The following is a 20,376-nucleotide window of genomic DNA, read 5'->3' as shown; positions in this document are numbered from 1 at the left end:
AAAAAAAAAAAAAAAAAAAGAACCTTGAGGCAGAGAGTTTTTTGGGATTATCTAAGTGTACCCAACATAATCACAAAGGTCTCATGCAGGGAAAAAAATGGGTCAAAATTTAGAAAAGGAGAGCTGAGTACGGCAGGGAGGTTGGATGATGTACCTTGAAGATGGAAGAAGGGGCCACAAGCCAGGAATGCCTGCAGCTCTGGCAGCGGAAAAAGGCAAGGAAACAAATTCCCTCCTGGAGCCTCCAGAAGAAATGGGGTCCTGCCAACACCTTGATTTTAGACTTCTGGCCTCCAGAACTGTAAGATGATAAATCTGTGTCATTTTTAGCCACTAAGCCTGTGGCAATTTGTTACAACAGTAATAGAAAGCTGATACCCCAACAGACCACCACAGACATTGCATACTAAGGGCTCCGAACAGGAATTTCCGGGCACATCCTTGACTTTCTCTCTTGTGCAGCCCCTTAAATGGTGAATAAGAAATGAGAACTGGAACCCACCCAGCTCCAAGCTCTGTCATTATCACACATATTCCATGAAGACTCTAGCACATGAACTCTCTGGATGTCTATTTTCTCACTTAAATTTCTATGATATTCTCTTTATAGCTTTGCCACACTGTTGTCTTTCCTTATGTCTCTGAGGATAGTATTGACAGCTTCTTTTTCCCTCTCTCTGTGTTTATTTCCTCTCTATGTGTTTCCTGTCTGCTTTGATTTCTGTCACATTACAGGCTCCATCGGATGTCTGACCACCCTTGGTTTTCAGCTCATGTTTAAGAGGAGTACACTGAAAACTGCCAGAAGCTCTGGGCACTGCAGGACAGGGCTCTCAACCGTGATGCTGTTCATGCTTTGGAAGCCAGACAGCAGGGAAGAATTCCTAGGCATTGATTTTGCTGCAACCTATAGGGTTTTGTATGTTGTGATTTCATTTTCATTGATCTCAAAGTGTTTTCTAATTTCCATTGTGATTTCTTCTTTGACTCATTGGTTGTTTAGGGTAGATTGTCTAATTTCCACATATCTGTGAACTTTTCCTCATTTTCTTCTGATGGTGATTTCTAATTGAATTCCATGGTATTAGAGAATGCACCTTGTATATTTTACATATCTATATATTTTTTTAATTGAGGCTTATTTATGGCCTAGCGTATAGTGTATCCCAGATCATGTTCTGTGTGCACTGGAGAGTGTATACTTTGCTCTTGTTGGACAATGAATGCCCTGTAGATGTCTGCTGGTCTACAGCCATTCCAGTCATTGTTCCCTGATTGGTCTTCTTCCTAGTCATACTACCCATTATCAAAAGTGTCAAGTTGTCTAAACATTTCTTCAGTTCTGTGAGTTTTCACTTCATGTATTTTGGGTTCTGAAGTTACATGCATATACGTCTATAAGTGTTACATCTTTCTTATAGATTGATCTTTAGTCATCAGGAAATGTTCTTTATATCTAGTAACTTTTTAAATTTTCTTTCTTTCTCACGCTGGTATACACACTGCAACTTTCTTGTGATTGCTATTTACGTGGTATATTTTTGTATATAAAGTATGTCTCCTGTAGAATAAAGCTGAACCTTGTTTTATTATACACCCTGAAAACCTGTGTCTCTCACTTCCATTGCTTATTCACACTTAATGTTATTATCGACATGGATTTACATTAGCCAAGGTTTCTACACGTCTCATGTTATTTTTTCTCTCCTCCTCCTTTACTGCTTTATTTTGATGAAGTCATTATTTTCTAGTGTGACATTTTAATAATTACAATTTTTCATTTTTATTTTAGTAATTACTATAAGGCTTAATATATATATATCTTACTTTATCAAAATTCATATATTTTCACTAAATACTAGTGTAATATAGAAATTTTACTTCTATATAGCTCCATTCCCTTGCCCTCCTGTTTTGTACTGTTGTTATTATACATTCTACATCTACCTGTACATTGTTGTAATAATTGCTTTATGTAACTCTATGTCTTTTTAAAGACTTTGAGAAAGGAAAGTGAGCATATATTTATAGAGTTTGTTACATTATGCATCTTACTTAACATTTTTTATTCTTTTAGGTTCTTCCTGTGGATTCAAGTTACCATCTGGTGTCCTTTCCTTATTCCAACAGAGCTCTGTCCCCACCCACCTCCTTTGGACTGTTATTTTTAAGTATATGACATTTACATAAGCCATATGCCCAACAATAAAATGATTATAATGATTATTATCATGATGTTATACTATCATAAAATAATGAGTATTACTTTTGCAATTACCTTTTAATTCAATTAGAAGGAAACAAATTTGCAACTATACTTTTTAAATAATTACTTATATAATTACCCTTATCAGTACTCTTTGTTTCCTTGTTATATGTGGATTCAAAATACTATCTGGTCCCCCTTGTTTTCAGACTGAGGAACTCCTTCAGTATCTCTTCTAAGGCACATTTGCTCACAATGTATTCCATCAGCTTTTATCAGGAAATGCAGGAATTATGCCTTCATTATTGAAAGATTTTTGTATTTTCGTTGTATAGAAATTTGGCTGACATTGTAATCTTATTTTCAGCAATTTGGGTATGTTATCCCATTGCCTTCTGGCCGCCATAGTGCTGATGAAAAGTCAGCCTGTAGTGTAACTGGGGCTCTCTTGCTTGTTCACGAGGAGCCATTTTTCTCTTACTGCTTTGAAAATGTTCTCATTATCTTTGGCTTTCTACATGATGTGTATAATGTATCTCTGTACAGATCTCTTTGTACCTATTGTACCAGGAGTTTGCTGAATTTTTGGATGTGTGGGTTAAAATTTTTCACCAATGTAGGGAAGTTATCAACCAGTATTTCTTCAAATAATGTCTCTGCCTCGTTATTGCCGTTTTCTCCTCTGGCACTGCCATTACATTTATGTTAGTACTTAAAGCTCCCCTACATTTCTGAAGCTCTATTCCTTTTTCTTGATTGTTTTCTCTCTGCTGTTTAGATTGCATCATCTCTGTCCTCAAGTTCATTGATTCTTTATTTGCTAGGGCAAATCTACTGCTAAGCCCCTCTAGTGATGTTTTCATGTTACATATTGTAATTTTCAAGCCCAGAATTTTCATTTGGTTCTTTTCAAAATATAATTTCTACTTTCTTATTTTATTTTTTGATGAGACATTATCATTAAAATTTTCTTAAATTGTTTAGATATGATTGGTTTAATTCTTTTAACATACTTATATCAGCTACATTGAACTCTTTGTTTGCTAAATCCAACATCTGGAGCCCTTCAAAAGCAGTTTCTATTGTCTGCATTTTTCCCTGTGTATGGCTCATACTTACTCTTTCTTTGAATGTTTATAGGTTTGTGATGAAAATTGGACATTTTAGACAGTATAGTAACTCTGGACACTGATCACTCCCTTTCCTAAGGTAGATGTTGTTGATATACATTCGGTCATTTATTTTTTATGTTGTGACATTGATGAACTAACAATGTAGTATCTATTTCTCCTGCAGTGTGCAACTTCTGATGTCTCTGCTTAGATTTTTTTTAAAATTTATTATCTGTTAGTCTGGCAAGCTAGGGTTGTTCTTGGTCAGAGGTTGTACTTAAGTCCTTTTGGAAAGATAGATTTTTACCCTTCACCATTGGATGTGTGTATATAGCCTGTAGGCTAATATCACAGTTCAGGAAGTTTACATATTTATTTGTTTTTGTACACCATTTATCCAGAAACTAATTAACTAGATTATTTTTTCCCTAATCACGCCTGAGAGGGTGACTCTTTGGGCATGCACATGGTCTAGACTGAGGGATGACTACAACACAGGTGTACTTGATGATAATGTGGGTTAGATTCCAGACCACTGCAATAAAGCATATTATAATAAAGTGAGTCATATGAATGTTTTGATTTCCCAGTGCATGTAAAAATTATGTGCATATTAGAATCTATTATGTGTGCATAGCATTATGCCAAAAAAATGTACATATCTTAATTTAAAAAATACTTTATTGCTAAAATAAAAGTGCTAATGATCATCTGGGCCTTCTGTGAGTCATAATCTTTTTATTGGTGAAGGGTCTTGCCTTGATGTTGACAGCTGCTGACTGATCAGGGTGTTGGTTGCTGAAGACTGGGGTGGCTGGGCAATTTCTTAAGATAATAATAAAGTTTCTTAAATTAAGAACATAAGAAGTCAATAATGAACTGACTCTTTCTTTCATGAAATACTTCTCTGCAGCATGAGATGCTGTTTTCTAGCATCTTACCCACCATAGAACTATTTTCAAAATGGAAGTCAATCTTCCCAAACCCTGCCACTGCTTTATCATCAGCTAAGTTTATGTAATATTCCAAATCTTTTGTTTTTGTTCAACAATGTTCACAACATCTTTGCCAGGAGTGGATTCTTTCTCAAGAAACCACTTTCTTTGCTCATTCATAAGAAGAAACTCCTCATGGGCTGAAGTTTTTTAATGAAATTGCAGCAATTCAGTCACATCTTCAGGCTCCACTTTAATCTGGTCCTCTTGCTATTTCCAGCACATCTGCAGTTACATTCTCCACTGAAGTTTTAAACTCCTCAAATTCATCCATGAGACTTGGAGTCAATTTCTTCTAACCTCCTGTTAATGTTGCTATTTTTGCCTCTGCCCGTGAGCCATGAATAGCCTTAAAGATATCTACAAAGTGAATTCTTTCAAGAAGATTTTCAACTTACTTTGCCCAGATCCAAGATAAATCATGCTCTATGGTGGTTATAGCATTGTAAAGTTGATTTTTTGAGTAATAAGACTTAAATGTCAAAATTACTCCTTCATCTGTGGGCTGAAGAATGAATGTTGTGTTAGCAGACATGAAAATGACACTAGTTTTCCTTTTACATCAGAGCTCTTGGTGACTAGGTACATTGTCAATGAGTAGGGAAAAAGTTGAAAGTAATCTTTTTTCTGAGCAGTAGATCTCAATGGCAGGCTTAAAATATTCAGTAAACAATGCTGTAAACAGATATGCTGTCATTCAGACTTTATTTTTACTTTTATAGATCACAGGCACAGTAAATTTAACATAGTTCTTAAGGGTCCTTCACACTTTCAGAATGCAAAATGTCTATTGGCTTCAACTTCAAATTGCCAGCTGAATTAGTCTCTTACAAGAGCACGAACCTGCCCTTCAATCGCTCACTCTTCTCCTTACTGCCACCTTGTGAAGAAGGTGCCTGCTTCCCCTTCATCTTCCACCATGACTGTAAGTTTCCTGAGGCCTCCCCAGCCATGCTGAACTGAGAGTCATTTAAACCACTTTCCTTTATAAATTACCAGTCTTGGATAGTTCTTTATAGCAGCATGAAAATGGACTAAAACAGTAAATCCTGGTTTTAGTGAGTCAGGGAGATGGATTGAGACTGAGCTTCCTTGACACTCGGCTCCCTCTCCTCGGCTGCAGCACCTGATTAAAGACTTGTTTCTTGGCAGTACTCAACGTCTCAGTGATTGGCTTTTAGTGTGGCGAGCAGCAGGACCTAGACTGAACCCCCGGTGTTTCGATAACAAGAACAAACACTGGGAGTGCGTGCGAGCCCCTGGTCTTCTTGTCTTGCTGCTCCCAGCATGGAACCTCTGCCTCATGAGGGGTGACATGGGGCAGGGGATCAGGGTCCCCATATTCTCAGTCTGCCACACCTGGGATAGAACTCCCACCCTATGAATAGAAGCCTGGCTGAGGAGGGAGCTAGTGTCTGCCTATAAGAGAGCTTCTGCAACATGGGGCATGATCGAAGCAAAGAGAAGCATTGGCAGCCTGCTCTTCCTGCTGTGAAGACACCGTCCCAGCTGGAGATTGACAGAGAAGAAGCCCCAATTATTCACTGCATCCAATGGACTGGAGTCCCCAGGGCAGCTTTCGTGAGAGCTGAGAGGGCTATAGGGAAAGGGGCTGATGGCTTGAATTCCACACGTTCTGGTCACCATTACCAATATTGTAAATATTGTTTAATGAATATTTCTTCATGTGCTGTATGTCCTTAGAACAGTTTCCACAGACTTTTTTTAAAAAATCATTTTCTCCAGTGAAATTGCTGCTTTGCTGCTGAGGGTTCTACTGCACCCTTCACTCTTCCCATCTGGAACCCCATTACAACAGATGAATGGATAAAGAAAATGCGGTATGTGGACCCAGTGGAATACCATGCAGCATGCAGCCACAGAGAAGAAGGAAAGCCTGTCACTCACTACAACATGGATGGATCAGGAGGACATCATGCAAGTAAAATCAGCCAGTTAACGGGATAACAAATATTGCATGCTTTCATTCACACATGGAATCTAAAAAAAAAAAAATGATACTATAGAAGCAGAGAGTAAAATAGTGGTTACCAGACACAAGGAAGGGGAGGATGAGGAGAGGTTAATCAGCTCAGCTCTGGCTCTGGGAATTCCCGCTGCAGTGCCCAAGGGGGCCAAGGGGCAAGTGCCCGTGGGTGTTTGTGTGTGGCACCTAGGGGTCTGCTCATGCGGCATGTGCAGGTCCTCTGTGGGGAATACAGGGGCTGGGTGGCTGGAGCTGGTGTAAAACCTAGCAGTGTTTAGGTCATTCCTTACCTAAATCCATGTTTGCCCAAGACTGGGGAGGACAGAGGAAGCTTGTGTTGCTGGTGTCTTACATCAGTCAATGCTCATCAAGGCCACCCTGCAAGCTCCTGTTTCCCAAATGTCTTCAACTGGAAGGACTGCCATAGCAAACCCCACGGACAGGGAGGCTTCTTCTTAAACAACACAAACCCTGCCTCACAGTTCTGGAGGCTGGAAGTCCAGAATCAAGGTGTCAGTAGGGCTGCACCCCCTGAGGCCTCCCTCCTGGTTTACAGTGGCTGTCTTCTCCCATGTCTTCACGTGGTCTTCCCTTTTGCCTGTCCACGCCGTCACCTCCTCTCTTATAAGGACACAAGCAAGCACCTCTTGAAAGGCCCTGTCTCCAAACAGTCACATTCTGAGCTCCTGGGTGTTGGTGCTTTAACATATGGATTTAGGGAGAACAAAACTCAGCCCATAACGCTAACTTCCCAGACAACCCGAAGCCCTGAGAAGCTGCCACTTGTCAGCCCCCCACTAATGAGTGGGGCCTGCCCCTCCTGCAACTGCCTCACCTGCCTCCATCCCAATCCTTACCTGGGGGCTCCACGGAAACAGCTGCACCATTAACCCCTGACAGCCCCAAACCTGTCACTGCATAGACCATTTTCATGTCCAGGCAGGGCCCCCTTCTCCTGATCCCAGGTCAGTGCTGCAGCCTAACTCTCTCTCCCCTCCTCTCCTCTCCTCTCTCCCCCTTCTCTCTCTGTCTCCCCCCACCTGCCAACCCTTCTTTTCCTCTGTCTCATTTCTTTTCTGTCTTATTTGGTAATGATGAATGTCCTTCCAGCCCCCAGAACAGTCACCATCATGACACAGGCCTTCCCACAGTGTCCTCAAGAGGCTGACACCAGAGCACTGAGACAGCCTCACAGATAGGTGCATCTGCCTGCATCACCCTTACAGCAAGACCAGCCACTGGAGGCCTTTGGGCTGACTGCAACTGTTTGCATTAGCCACCCCACAAAGAACAGACCTCAAGAATATTTACAAAAGGAGTTCCAAATTTAAGCTAAGCACATCCAGACCTAATGAGAGTGCATGGCAAGAATGCTCTTTATGTTAAAACATACAGCTGTGCCCGCACTGTTATCACCAGCAAGGTGTGTGCACGAGAGGCTGCCGCAGCCAGGTGTGCTGTGGTCCACATAGGCATCAGTGTTGCTTTTTCTGTCCTTTTCTTCAAAAGCAAGTATCGGGAAGGAAGAGCAGAAAATGAATTATCTTCTAACACATGTAACACTTTTGTGAGTTGATGGTTTACCTCCCCAGACATGCCCTTCCTACCAAGCAAGGTGAGGCTGGGTGCCTGCCTGGGATTGCCGCCTAAAACCTGCTTCTCAGAGCCTGAGATAAAGGTAGGAGCTCTTTTGAACAGGCCGCTCCATGGGGAATAGGCAGTCCAGTTGGTATTGTGAAGACTTAATGAGTATATTCTAAGCAACTCTCTCGCAATTATTTCCCAGTGATGTATGACAAGTTGCTGTTTGTACAGGCTTATAAAACGTTACAGCATTTCATTAATTTGCCCTTCATTAGCTATGTAATTTTCTAATGATCCCATCTTTGTGGCTTCCTGCCCCAGCGACACTGGCTCCCCGATGAATCCTTAGGGGCAGCAGGGCATGCAGCCCTTCTTAGGGGACAGCTATTCATGGCCAGGCCACTGTCCCCTGCCACCGCTGTTTACTTCTGCTTCAAAGTGGAGCAATCTCATATTGATACAGGAATAATAACTGCATGTAAAATGGCACATCTATCAGAAGGGCAGGAATGTGAAATGAGTAAAGCTGTCAATTGTGTACAATTGCCCCGGAGTAATAAGGCTGCTTATCACTGTCTTTCCTCCAGGCTGGTGTAGACACATCACTGTTGGCATGTCTGCTGGGGGTCCCGTCCCTGACAATAACTAGAGTGAGAGCATGGGGCCCCAGGGGACCAGAGTCAGGGTGGGGTCAAGGGAGCTGCAGAAGGAGCAGAGGGCTGGCTGGGAATCCCTCCACCCTGGGGAGTATATCTGGCCCTGCTGCTTGCTGTGTCACTTTGCATGGGTCATTCTGCCTCGAAGTGCTCATCTTTGGAGTGGAGGTGATGGTGACACACTTCACAAGACACTCAGGAGATTCAATGATGTGATTCTGGAAGGTGCTTGAGGAAGAGCAGAGACTCACAGGAATGAGTGGTCTCCCAATCATGAAGCAGGAAAAAAATTTAATTCAGCCCAAGAAAGCAAGGAGCTGATGGGGTGGTGACTGCAGTAAGCCTCTTAGAAGCTGAAAAATCAATAAAACAATAAAAGCCTTAAGAACAGCAACATCTGGCCAGGCGCAGCGGCTCATGCTACCGTCTCAGCACTTTGAGGGGCCAAGGCAGGTGGATCCCCTGGGGTCAGGAGTTTGAAACCAGCCTGAACAACATGGCAAAAACCCATCTCTACTAAAAATACAAAACTTAGCCAGGCATGATGGTGGACACCTGTAATCCTAGCCACTTGGAAGGCTGAGGCAGGAGAATTGCTTGAATCTGGGAGGCAGAGACGGCAGTGAGCTGAGATCACGCCACTGCGCTCCAGCCTGGGTAACAAGAGTGAAACTCCATCTAAAAAAAAAAAAAAGAACAACAACTAAAAAAAAAAAAATGAGGAAGTTCCCCAAAAGAGAGGAATCCAGTTCAGCACTGACTGCAGCACCTTCCCACCTTCACCTGTGGGTGTGTGACTATGACTGTAACAGCCCCCTGGAGCAGCAGGCCTGGGAATGGGGGATCTGTGGTGGTTCCAACAGTCGTAGACTCCTGCCTTCACCAAGGTCCAACAGTGACTGGCCATGGTCTGGGAATGACCTAATAGCATGCATGAGGTTCAGTCAACTGAGCTCAGGACACACTTCCTGCATCCCCCACTGGCTTCTAGACTGACTTGTGGGTAGAGGCAGGACTCAGATCAGAGCCCAGGTCTCAGTATGGTCCCCACCTAGCTGCGGGACAGATGGTGTGGGCAGTGGCAAACTGCTGTGGTGACTGGGACAGCAAGTGTAGGAACAAGGTGGTGTAAGAACACTTGGCCAGAAGGGTCAGTGTCTCAGTTTGTTCTTGCATTGCTATATCGGTGGGAAGTAAATTAGTTCAACCATTGTGGAAGACAGTGTGACAATTCCTCAAAAACCTAGAACCAGAAATACCATTCGACTCAGCAATCCATTACTGGATATATATCCAAAGGAATATAAATCATTGTATTATGAAGATACATGCACGCTTATATTCACTGAAGCACTATTCACAATAGCAAAGACATGGAATCAATCCAAATCAATGATAGACTGGATAAAGAAAATGTGATACATGTACACCATGGAATACTATGCAGCCACAAAAAGGAACAAGATCATGTCTTTGCAGAACACGGATGGATCTGGAAGCCATTAACCTCAGCAAACTAACACAGGAACAGAAAAACAAACATCGAATGTCTCACTTATAGGTAGAAGCTGCCCAATGAGAACCACACGGAAACAGGGAGGGGAACAACACACACCGGAGCCTGTCAGGTGTTATGTTGATGTTAATGTATTAGCCATCATTAATGTTAGTGTATTTTGTAATACACTAACAATCATAATACACCAAGACAATTCTTCCAGTGCAGCCCAGAGAGGCCAAATGATTGGACACCCCTGTGCTAAACCATTCATGAAGGATCCACCCCTGTGATCCATCACCTCCCACCAGGCCCCACCTCCAACAGTGAGGATTACAATTGAACATGAGATTTGGGTGGGGACACGAATCCAAACCATATCAGTCAGCTTCCCGGAGGTCACTCAGAGGCCCCAGTGGGAGCTGGGGACAGAGGGTACAAGAGGCGGTTGCGTGTGAATGCGCAGAAGACCCCGCCCTGAGAGCACAGGCATGGTTTGAGACAGGACGGGGAGGAAGATGGGGCAGGAGAGGACAGGAGGCCAAATCAGAGACCAGGAATACCAGGAACCCCAGGGATTCTTCCTGAAGCAGGAAGCTTCCTCTCCTCTCTTCTTCCATAGGTTTGTTTAGGAAATATTTCAAACAAGCAAAAAGCAGAGTACCTAATATGCCAAGCAAGTGTTGATATGCTTGTCACATGTACTCATGTTTTGTTTTACAAATAAAACATTTCCAATTTCGTGGTAACATCTTTTGCATCCCACCCGATCCCATATGTGCCCTCCTCCCTCTTCCCTGGGGTAATCAGCCTTCTGGAGTCAGTGTTTTGATAGTTGTACCTCATGTATATGAATTCATAGGCAGCATACAATATTTTTCTGAGTGTTTATAAAATTCACAAAAAAAGGCTTACTATAATTTCCTGCACCAAGCTTCTTTCCCTCAGCTTTATTTTACAAGATTAGTCATGTGAATCTAGATCGTACATTTAAATCTGTACAACACTTAATTGTATGAACATATCAACGTATTTGTTTCTCACTGATGAGCATCTAAGTTTCATTTTGTTTTTTGTTTCTTAATTGCAAGCATACTTGCAATGAGCCTCTTGGACATGCCTCCTTCTGTATACCAGCAAAAGCACCTGGGGAACACCTTATCCCAGGTACCATGGCCGACGAGCGGCAGTGCTCAGACCTGACTCCATCCATCAAACTCAGAAGCCATGCAGAACACGACCGCACACCAGCATGCTGACATTCTGGCTCCAGCTACTGTGAGCGGTTCACACATTTATCAATGCTACAGGGTGGTGGGAATGATGTTTAAAGAACAGAATCAGAACATTATGAACAGGGACACACATAGAAATCATAACGGACTAACATCAGGAGCTGCAAGGATAGGAGCTGCAAGGATGGAAGCTGAGTAGAATGAGTGAGGGGCTCTGTCCTCTTTCATGGCAGACGCCAGGTTGAAACTGTCTCAACTCCAAACAGATAAAAGCATGACTCACAACCACTTAACATTCCTCTTTTCTTATTCTTAGACATGTTATATAATAATAATATCTCTTGTACTGAAGAAACGTGTATTGGAATACCTATTCATTTTAACTCCACTTTTTCTTCTGTTAAATTCAAGTGAAACTAAATATACTGGTTATTATCTTTATATAAAAAATGCGTTTAGAGTATAGTTCCCTGATTTTTAAAGAGTCTCCATGTATGTATCTTTACATCTATCTCACCTTCTATCTGTATTTCTCATAAAAAGCAATCTGATGCGATATTTGCCTACATTAAGGGTAGTTATTTCTAAGTTGTAGGCTTTGAGGTAAATTATTTTACCAATTTTTGTGCTTTTGTGCATTAGTCAGTTTCTTCATAATAAGTATAATGGTGTTGAGGGAAACAGGAAAATAATGTTTATTTAAAGGGAGTGAATAAAAATGCTAACATTTAACAGTGGTTGGTGAGGATATATGGAAGATGTGCAAATGTTTCTTTTTTGTATTTCTTTGTACTGGTAACAGTTACACCCCTCTTTGCACACACCCCCTTTATTCCACACGTGCAGGTGAGCAGGTACCACAAGGCATGTGCAGGAGCACATGTGCTGTCCTTCACTGACATGTCTCTCTAAAGTCCTTGCTCTTCTACGGCCACATCCAGTTCACCTGGGTCACTACCTCCAGCCTTCACAGCTCAGCTACCTGTCTCAGCCTCTGGGTCTGGTATGGCATACAGAGAAATAGCAAAGGCTACTTCCTCGGAGCTCATTATAACAAGGGAGGTGGCCATGGTCACTTGTGCTTGGCAGAGACTCCAAGGCAGGAAGAAGAGTGGGACGCTTCATAAAGTGGAAAAAGGAAGGCTTGCGGTGTGCCTGATGGAGGCTCGCAGCCGGGCACCCTATGGGATCAGTCAGGGTGTACATTTAGCTCTCTCTCTGGTTGACCCTAATTTGGAAGATGGGCAAAGTTAGGGCAGCTGTCAGTTATTGATTAAATCCTGACCACCCTGAGTCGATGTGGTTTGGCTTCCTGGACAGGCTGCTGTGAGCTGTGGGTCAAAGCTCTAGGATTGCCTGGCTTGGCTGTGGTTGCTTTATGTGTTCAGCCTCTCCCTGAGATGAGTGACCAGCTTTCTGCACATTTCCTGGGTTGGCCTCCATGCTCAGGCAGTATCAGAGGAGCCAAGGTTAGCCCAGATGTTCACTGACAGAAAATTCCCCCAAGGATCATATGCCCAGGCACATTTCCACAGTCCAGGGGTTCTGTGTGTGCAGGTGCAGGGGGAAAGCTGATGGCGCATCTGCCCAGGAGGGAGTCACAGAGGTAAACAGTAAGGACAATCCACTATGAGACAGGTTTCAGGAATATGTTTAAATGTTGAACAGGGCCAGATGTGGAGGTGGGGCCAGGCAGCTTAACAGAGCAGTAGGAAACAGGTGGAGGCTTCTCAGGAGTTGCACCATGGGGCACGTGTTGAAGGAGAAGGAGCATGCTAGGTGGACCTCTGGGCTCCTGGAGCAGATCAGGAGCCAGGAGGGCTTGAAGGAGGGGAGGAACAGGGTGGGGCCGGCATTCAGGTGAGGGCACGTGCTGGAGTGCAGAGAGGGAGTGGAGGGACCTTCCGGAGGTGGAGGTCAGTTGGAGGGAGGGACGGGTGAGAAGGAGAACTCGCGAGAATCAGAAGGCCGAGGCAGTGTGAGGGGCAGACAGCGGTGAGGTTTAAAAGTAGAACCAGGACGACTTGGGGACAGGCCACACAGTATGTATTGTGGGATCGCCAAGGACCTAGGATGTCCCAGGTGGGTCTACACCAGGAGCAATGGCCCAAGTCCAGGGCTCATGTCCCATGAGCAGGTAAACTCACTTGTCCCAGGTTCGGTGGCCAGCGTGTGGCAATGCTCAGACCTGACCCCGCCCACCTGTCTCAGCAGCATGCAGATATCAATCACACACGAGGACCTTGAGGAAGCTCTGGTCCCAGCTAAGGTGAGCACACTGAGGCTGACTCTGGAATTCCAACCAAATCCTGTTTCAGCAGCACAGGCAGTCCACATGGCTGGCCCAAATAGCACATGGAACCACTTTCTCTCCATTCAGCTGGTGTCCTTCTCTCAGTCTACTCGGCATGCCTGGGTAAGGTGCCCCAGAACTGAGCACAGAGGTCGGCAAATGAGCATTGCCCTCTCTGGGGCTAAGTTAGCAACAGATGCTCCCCGACACACAGGGGAAGGAATGAGACTCTTCGCATTGCTTTTTCATAGGCTGCTGGTCCCTGTTTTGCCAATTTGGCTGCACATCTTTTCAAGGTTCATGCTTCATAAGGGATCACTATATGCTGGCACAAGTTCTGAAGGTTTTGCAAAATCTAACTCATTTAAATCTCCTGACAACCTAACTGTGGTAGGATGTGCTCTGCGGAGATGACCACTACATTGCTGTCCACTCTATAGATCTTAGCATGAGACTTTGATGTTCCACTAATCAAGGGGTTGTCTCCTTGCACATGGGACTGTGGTGACTGCATTGTCAATAGAATATGGTGAAAGTGACACCATGGTACTCCTGAGTATGGTCCATAAAAGATGATACAACTTCCCCTTTGCTGGAAGCCTCCTTCTTGAAGCCTGCAGCTACCACATAAGCAGACCAGCAGCCCTGAGGCTGCCATGCTGTGAGGAAGCCCAACTACCCCCACTGGAGAGAAAATAGGGAAAAAGCCTGAGTCTGCTTGGGGAGAGGGATGCCCAGCCCCACTGTGCTGCTCCACCTACGCACACTCAGTTTCCACCACTGTCACATTTCAGCCACTGTCACGTTTCAGCCATTGTCTGGCCATAGCACCGGGAGAAACTCTGAGCTAGAGCTGTCCAGTGGAGCCCTTCCTGAACTGATGACCCACAGAAACAGTGAGAGAGGATAACACGACGCAGCTGTTTTTAACCACTAAATTTGGTGATTTATTAGGCAACAATAAACAACCAAATACCTATAACACAGGTACATTTATTATCCCCTGTTTAATCAATGAAGAGACTGAGGTACAGATAAATTAAATAACTCCTGAAAGGTAACACAGCTAGTTAGTGGTAGGCCTGGAATTTTAATGCCTGCTTCCAGAATGCCTGCTCCTAACCAACTTCCTATACTGCTAATTGCAAAGACCAGACAGGAGGCAAGAAGTCCTGCAAGCCAGATGGGCTTGTGTTGGTCCCTGGCTCACACTCAGCCACCTCCCCTTCATTACCAAACCCCGAGCTTCAGAGCTTCAGAGACCTCTGTGCTGTGAAGCATGTACAGTCAGCACTGGGATCTTTCTATTGCCCTACACACTTATTTTGCTTATTGAATGTTTTCCTTTCCTTAAGCTGAAGTGGCTGTTTCCTGAAGAACAAAAGAAGATCAAAATCTGTTCAGTAAAATGCATGGTCACATTGCATTTTTTAAACAGATTCAATAAAAATCAACACCACGTTAAACTAGGATAATCACAGAGGGAGGAGGTCCTTTTTGTCATCAGGGTCATTCATTCCCCAGGGAAAGATAAGGGGAGAGCTGAGGGAAAACCAAATTTTCAGCCTAAATTCATATACGAATGGAAGCATCACCTTCTGGCTGTTTCCAGCTAAAAGGAAGGGCCTTGTCTTGTCATGGGCCCAGCGGCTGGCTCACAGCCAGCCTGAGGGATGTGTGAGCAGCAGAATGCACAGTGGTGGCAGCACCTGTCTCACTGCCCCTTTCTACCACCAATGATCAACCACTGTGGAAGTCCCCATGCCGTACTGCGAAGTTGTCTTACAATTTTTTTAAAAAGGGTGGCTTACAAAATTAATTTTTTCTTGGATATGTACAATGAAAAGGAAAAATGTTTATGATCAGCTCTGTGTCTTGAAAAAATGAATCTCAAAGAAGATCCACTATGTGCACATCGGTGGGTGTGGGGAAGGGATAGAGGGGAAAGATCAGGAAAGGCAGGAGGGGCTGGGGCAGCCCTGTCTGGCAGGACAGAGCGTAAGGAGAATCTCAGAGACACAGCTGACCTGGGACTTGCGGGTTGCAAGAATGTAATTTATTTTTTCTGTGCATGCTGCAAGATTTCTCTTCCTCTAGCTTCTTTAGAATCCTTCTACACAGCATATTACTGCTGCTGGAGTCAGTTTTGTGTGGCTGCATTGTTTTGTCATGGTCAGTGATAGATACAATAAAGAGCTGGCTCTGACCGCATGGTGGGTTTGGGGAAAGAGAGGCTGCCCACGGAATCAGTCATCTCTGCTCACAGTGATACGCCAATGAATCATTTGTAATGATGGCGACACATCTCCCCTCAGTGACTTGTTTATCTAGTTCATCCCTCATCGTTATTAGGAAATGTTATGAATACGTGACTGCTTAACACTTAATGGTGAAATAATTTTTCATGCTGAAATAATTGTGCATATAACACACAATGATATTAAAGTCTGTGATAATACTATAGAAATAGCAACAGTCACAGTGACTAAGAATGTCCTCACTTGGAAACTGTTGCTTTTTGAGACGTATAGTGTCCCACAGAAGAACTGTGCTGAATTTTTTTTAACTTTTTTTTATTGTACTTTAGATTCTGGGGTACATGTGCCGCTCATGCAAGATTGTTTCATAGGTACACACATGGCAATGTGGTTTGCTGCCTCCATCCCCCTGTCACCTATATCTGGCATTTCTCCCCATGTTATCCCTCCCCAACTCCCCACCCCCACAGTCCCTCCCCTAGATCCCAACCCCACAGACCTCAGTGTGTGATGCTCCCCTCCCTGTGTCCATGTGTTCTCATTGTTCAACACCCACCCATGAGTGAGAACATGTGGTGTTTGATTTTCTGTTCTTGTGTCAGTTTGCTGAGAATGATGGTTTCCAGGTTCATCCATGTCCCTACAAAGAACACAAACTCCTCGTTTTTTATGGCTGCATAGTATTCTGTGCTGAATATTTTAATTTAATTTTTATGTAAGAAAAACGCTTCCATTGCAGAAATGCTGTGACAGCTGGTAGAAGCCAACAGAAAATATTTTAGGTCATCACCAAGTAGGTAAATAGCACACACAAATTCAAGGGTAAGAGCCAACACTTAGTGGAAGACCAGCAGATGAAAACGAAGAAGTTGTGGATGGTCCAGTGGTGCAGCATGACAGCCCTCCTGCTTGAGTTGCATCAGGATCTCCCAGAGGGACATCAAGACGAGGCTGCAGGCTCTACCCTTGGAGTGGCCCACTGAGTCTTTCTGGGTTGGGATCCAGCTACTTGTGTTTCCATCAAGCTTTGCTGTTGGGCCAGGGACCTCCCCTAGAAGCCACTGAGCGACGTGATAGAAAGCACGCTCTGAGTCTGCTGCTGGTCGGTCCTGGGTTCAAATTCTTTCACTGCAGTTTACTTGCACGTCACCTTAATGGGTGATTTAAGTTATCTGATTATCCTCTTTTGTTCCTTATTGAATCAAAAACAGTGGCAAGATGACTGTGGAGATTAAACAGGTCGTATAAATGACAGGTGAGGGGCATCAGTATAGGAATTTAATAGATAGTAATGAATTTGCTCAGTCCTCACTGGAAATCTTGTCCTAAGTATTAAACATTACCTTTTTAGGGAGCTATGAAGGAAAATACAAGTCTCTTGACATTAGATACTTTATTTTTTTAAAGAATCATTTGCATGCTTATTGCATACCAGACTTTGGACTAGTTGCTAAGATGTGTCTTGTTGTATAATCACTCTACTAACTAAGCAATAAGATTACATTTTGAACAGCTCTTGCTTGGAATAAGGCTAAATGAGCTAAGCATTAGCATGGAGAATCCCCACGAGCAGGAAGGGAGCCAGCAGTGCACAAGCACCTGCCTCTGCAGCTGCCAAGTCCCGCCTCCTGGGCTGTAAAATGGGGTGATCGGAGCTGTTTGCTGATCAGTGCTCTTGAAACACAAGTACAGGACAGGTCCAATGTAGATCTGCATGCGCTTGCCAGATTCTGTCATAGGAGAAGTTCAGATTTCTCTGCTTATAAATAATCTGAACTCAGAGATAAACACTTCCTCCAGTATGTTAAAAAAAAAAAAAAACATGGCTGTTTCTAGGCAGACATTGGACAAATGGTTCCACTCAAAGAGTACAATTTTGCTGATGAAAACACATTGAAATAAAGGTGATAGTGAGGTGGCTTACACCTGTAATCCCAGCACTTTGGAAGGCCGAGGCGGGAGGATCACTTGAGATCAGGAGTTTGAGACCAGCCTGGCCAACACGGCGAAACCCCATCTCTACTAAAAATACAAAACTTAGCTGGGGATGGTGGTGTGCACCTGTAATCCCAGCTACTCTGGAGGCTGAGGCAGGAGAATTGCTTGAACCCAGGAGGAGGAGGTTGCAGTGGGCCAAGATTTTGCCACTGTACTCCAGCCTGGGAAACAGAGTGAGACTCTGTCTCAAAAAAAAAAAAATGGTCATAGTGCAGATGCAGTTAGTACTTGAGTCTAGCCCCATCACTGTCTCTGGAGTGACTTTGGGAAAGAGGCTTGCCTTGTCTTCTCAAAAAAAGAAAACTAGAAATCATATTTAATTTGCAAGACGATTGTATGTACAAGAAAAATTTGTATTCAAGGCTTTTCATGAATTCAGTAATTTTTGACAGCTATTTCTGAGACGGTTGTGGCTGTGGTATTTAAGAAATATGTGTACTCCTTGATTTCAATGATCTTTCTGTGTGTGTGAGTGTGTAAATGCGTAAAGCTCAGACTTCATTCTTTTATGTTTATTCCCAATTCCAGGGTCTCCATCCACTTCTTTTTCCAACTCTGCTTAACAATAAGCAGTCTAAAAACCTAAAAATAAAATTATTCTATCAGATGACTCTTATTGGGCAAGGCAACAGACATACAGTCCTCCTATATAAGCAGATCGGATATTTAACAATAAGTAGATTTTAGCGGTAAAGTGAATCTGCAGAACTGACTGTCCTTTTTTCCCTCCTTCCATTTCCACCTCCTGGTTGGCCCCCTCTCATGTCTCACTCGCACATCAAGTCAGCTTGAACACTTGCCCAGCAGTACAGAGAGTACACGGTGTATACAGACTATGTGGGGTCAGGGAGGTATGCTGTATAGACGTATGTAGTGGTACAGGGTGTGTGTTGTGCTTGTCAGATGCCGTCTCACAAAGCAGCATAGGAACTAAACTAGAGCTTCATTAACACTTGTACATTTTCCCATTGCTTTTGAACAGTCTTTTGAGGTAATGATCACCCTGTTCACTATATTGCTATTACACGGTGTAAATTGCCAAAGGTTACATAGAGTGGCAGGGGTCTTCTCCAGAAGCAAGCACTAAGAGTTATGAGTGTGAGATTGGGGTAGGAGACATTAACACCTGGGAATGAAACAAAGATGAGTAATCAGGATCAGGCAGGAGAGCCATGACGTCCATGACATCTGACATCCTCAGCCAATCCAGTGGGGAGTTCCAGAGCAAAGCCTGCCCGGTAAAGGGGTCCTGTATTTGCTGGGAATGGCCACACTCAGGTGCCTAAGCCAGCCTTGGTCATTGCTGGAGCTGCCCAGGAGGAGCAGCCTTAGCTCTGACGCTGAGACAAGGTCAGAGTTTCTAACAGCTGGGGGCTGTCACCTCTTGGCAGCCGAACAGAGTCCTTTCTGGCAGGGAGATCTGAGTGGTACTGCCACTCCACTAGGGGTTATGGTACAGGCACCTGGGCCCTGCTCTGTTTGACTCAAAACCAGTGCTCATTCCATCATCTCACCCAAGCTATTTGCTGTCCATGGAGGATGAGGCAGCTGCAGAGATGGGTGTGGCTGTACACCATGGACACCTGGGATCTCAGAATGTAGGAGAACGACCATAAACACCCTTCAGGGTGTTCAGCCTCATCACTTGGTGCTGTCTGTCACCTGATGCTTCACCTTTCCCTGTGTTTGGAGGACGTGCAGGTTGGCTGAAACCACCTTCTCCAGCCCAACCTTCACCAGAGCTTGGATTGATGGTGACAAAAATTTTCCCAGGTATTTCTACAAACAAATAGTTTAACGGCACTGTTATATCACCCTTGACCAGAAACCTAGTTGTAAGGAAGGAAAGAGTAAGCTTTGGGAACCAAAACATCAGTAGACAACTCTTAAATGTGCAGTATCTTTTTCATTTGTTTTTAAATGACAATTTCTAAGATTACTTTTTCTGATATTGTTATTACTTTTGATCAATCAACCCCTTTTTTTCTCCCCTCCCCCTTTTTTTTTTTGCCACTGAATGGATTAGAATAAAAGCATGCAGGTTCATGCATGGCGAATAAAGCGGCAAACAACTATAACCACATGCAGGCATCTGAGAGGAATCCATCTCAAGAGAAGGGCAGAAGCCAAACTCAAAGTATATTCACAGGTCTCTTACATGACTTCCTGTTTCCACTCTGTTAAGCAAAAAGGCTGGGTCACTCCTATCCTTACCATCAGAAAAACCAAGGGTCACTGAAAATCAGCAACTTTCTTAGCTCCATCAGAGAACTGAAGTTGCAGGGCAAACAGTCATCCCAAAATCTGGAGGGCCAGGCCCCTCCACTGAGGCAGAGGGGGGTCTGCTTGCCTGGGTGTGGCAGAAGCTGCAGTAGCCACACCTCGCGGAAGCACTCAAATGGTAATCTGACAAGCTGCTGCAGGCCAAGTGCCGGCCAGCCTGAGACTGAGAAACACCGTGGGGTGGCAATCCCAGACTTTTGTGGACTTCACTTCTAGGAAATACCTCAGGTTCTTCTTCTTCTTCTTTTTTTTTTTTTTTTTTTTTTTTTTT

The sequence above is a fragment of the Cebus imitator genome, unplaced genomic scaffold (assembly GCF_001604975.1).
Source record: "Cebus imitator isolate Cc_AM_T3 unplaced genomic scaffold, Cebus_imitator-1.0 Scaffold207, whole genome shotgun sequence".
NCBI classification, from domain to species: domain Eukaryota; kingdom Metazoa; phylum Chordata; class Mammalia; order Primates; family Cebidae; genus Cebus; species Cebus imitator.
This window is presented reverse-complemented; position numbering follows the sequence as displayed.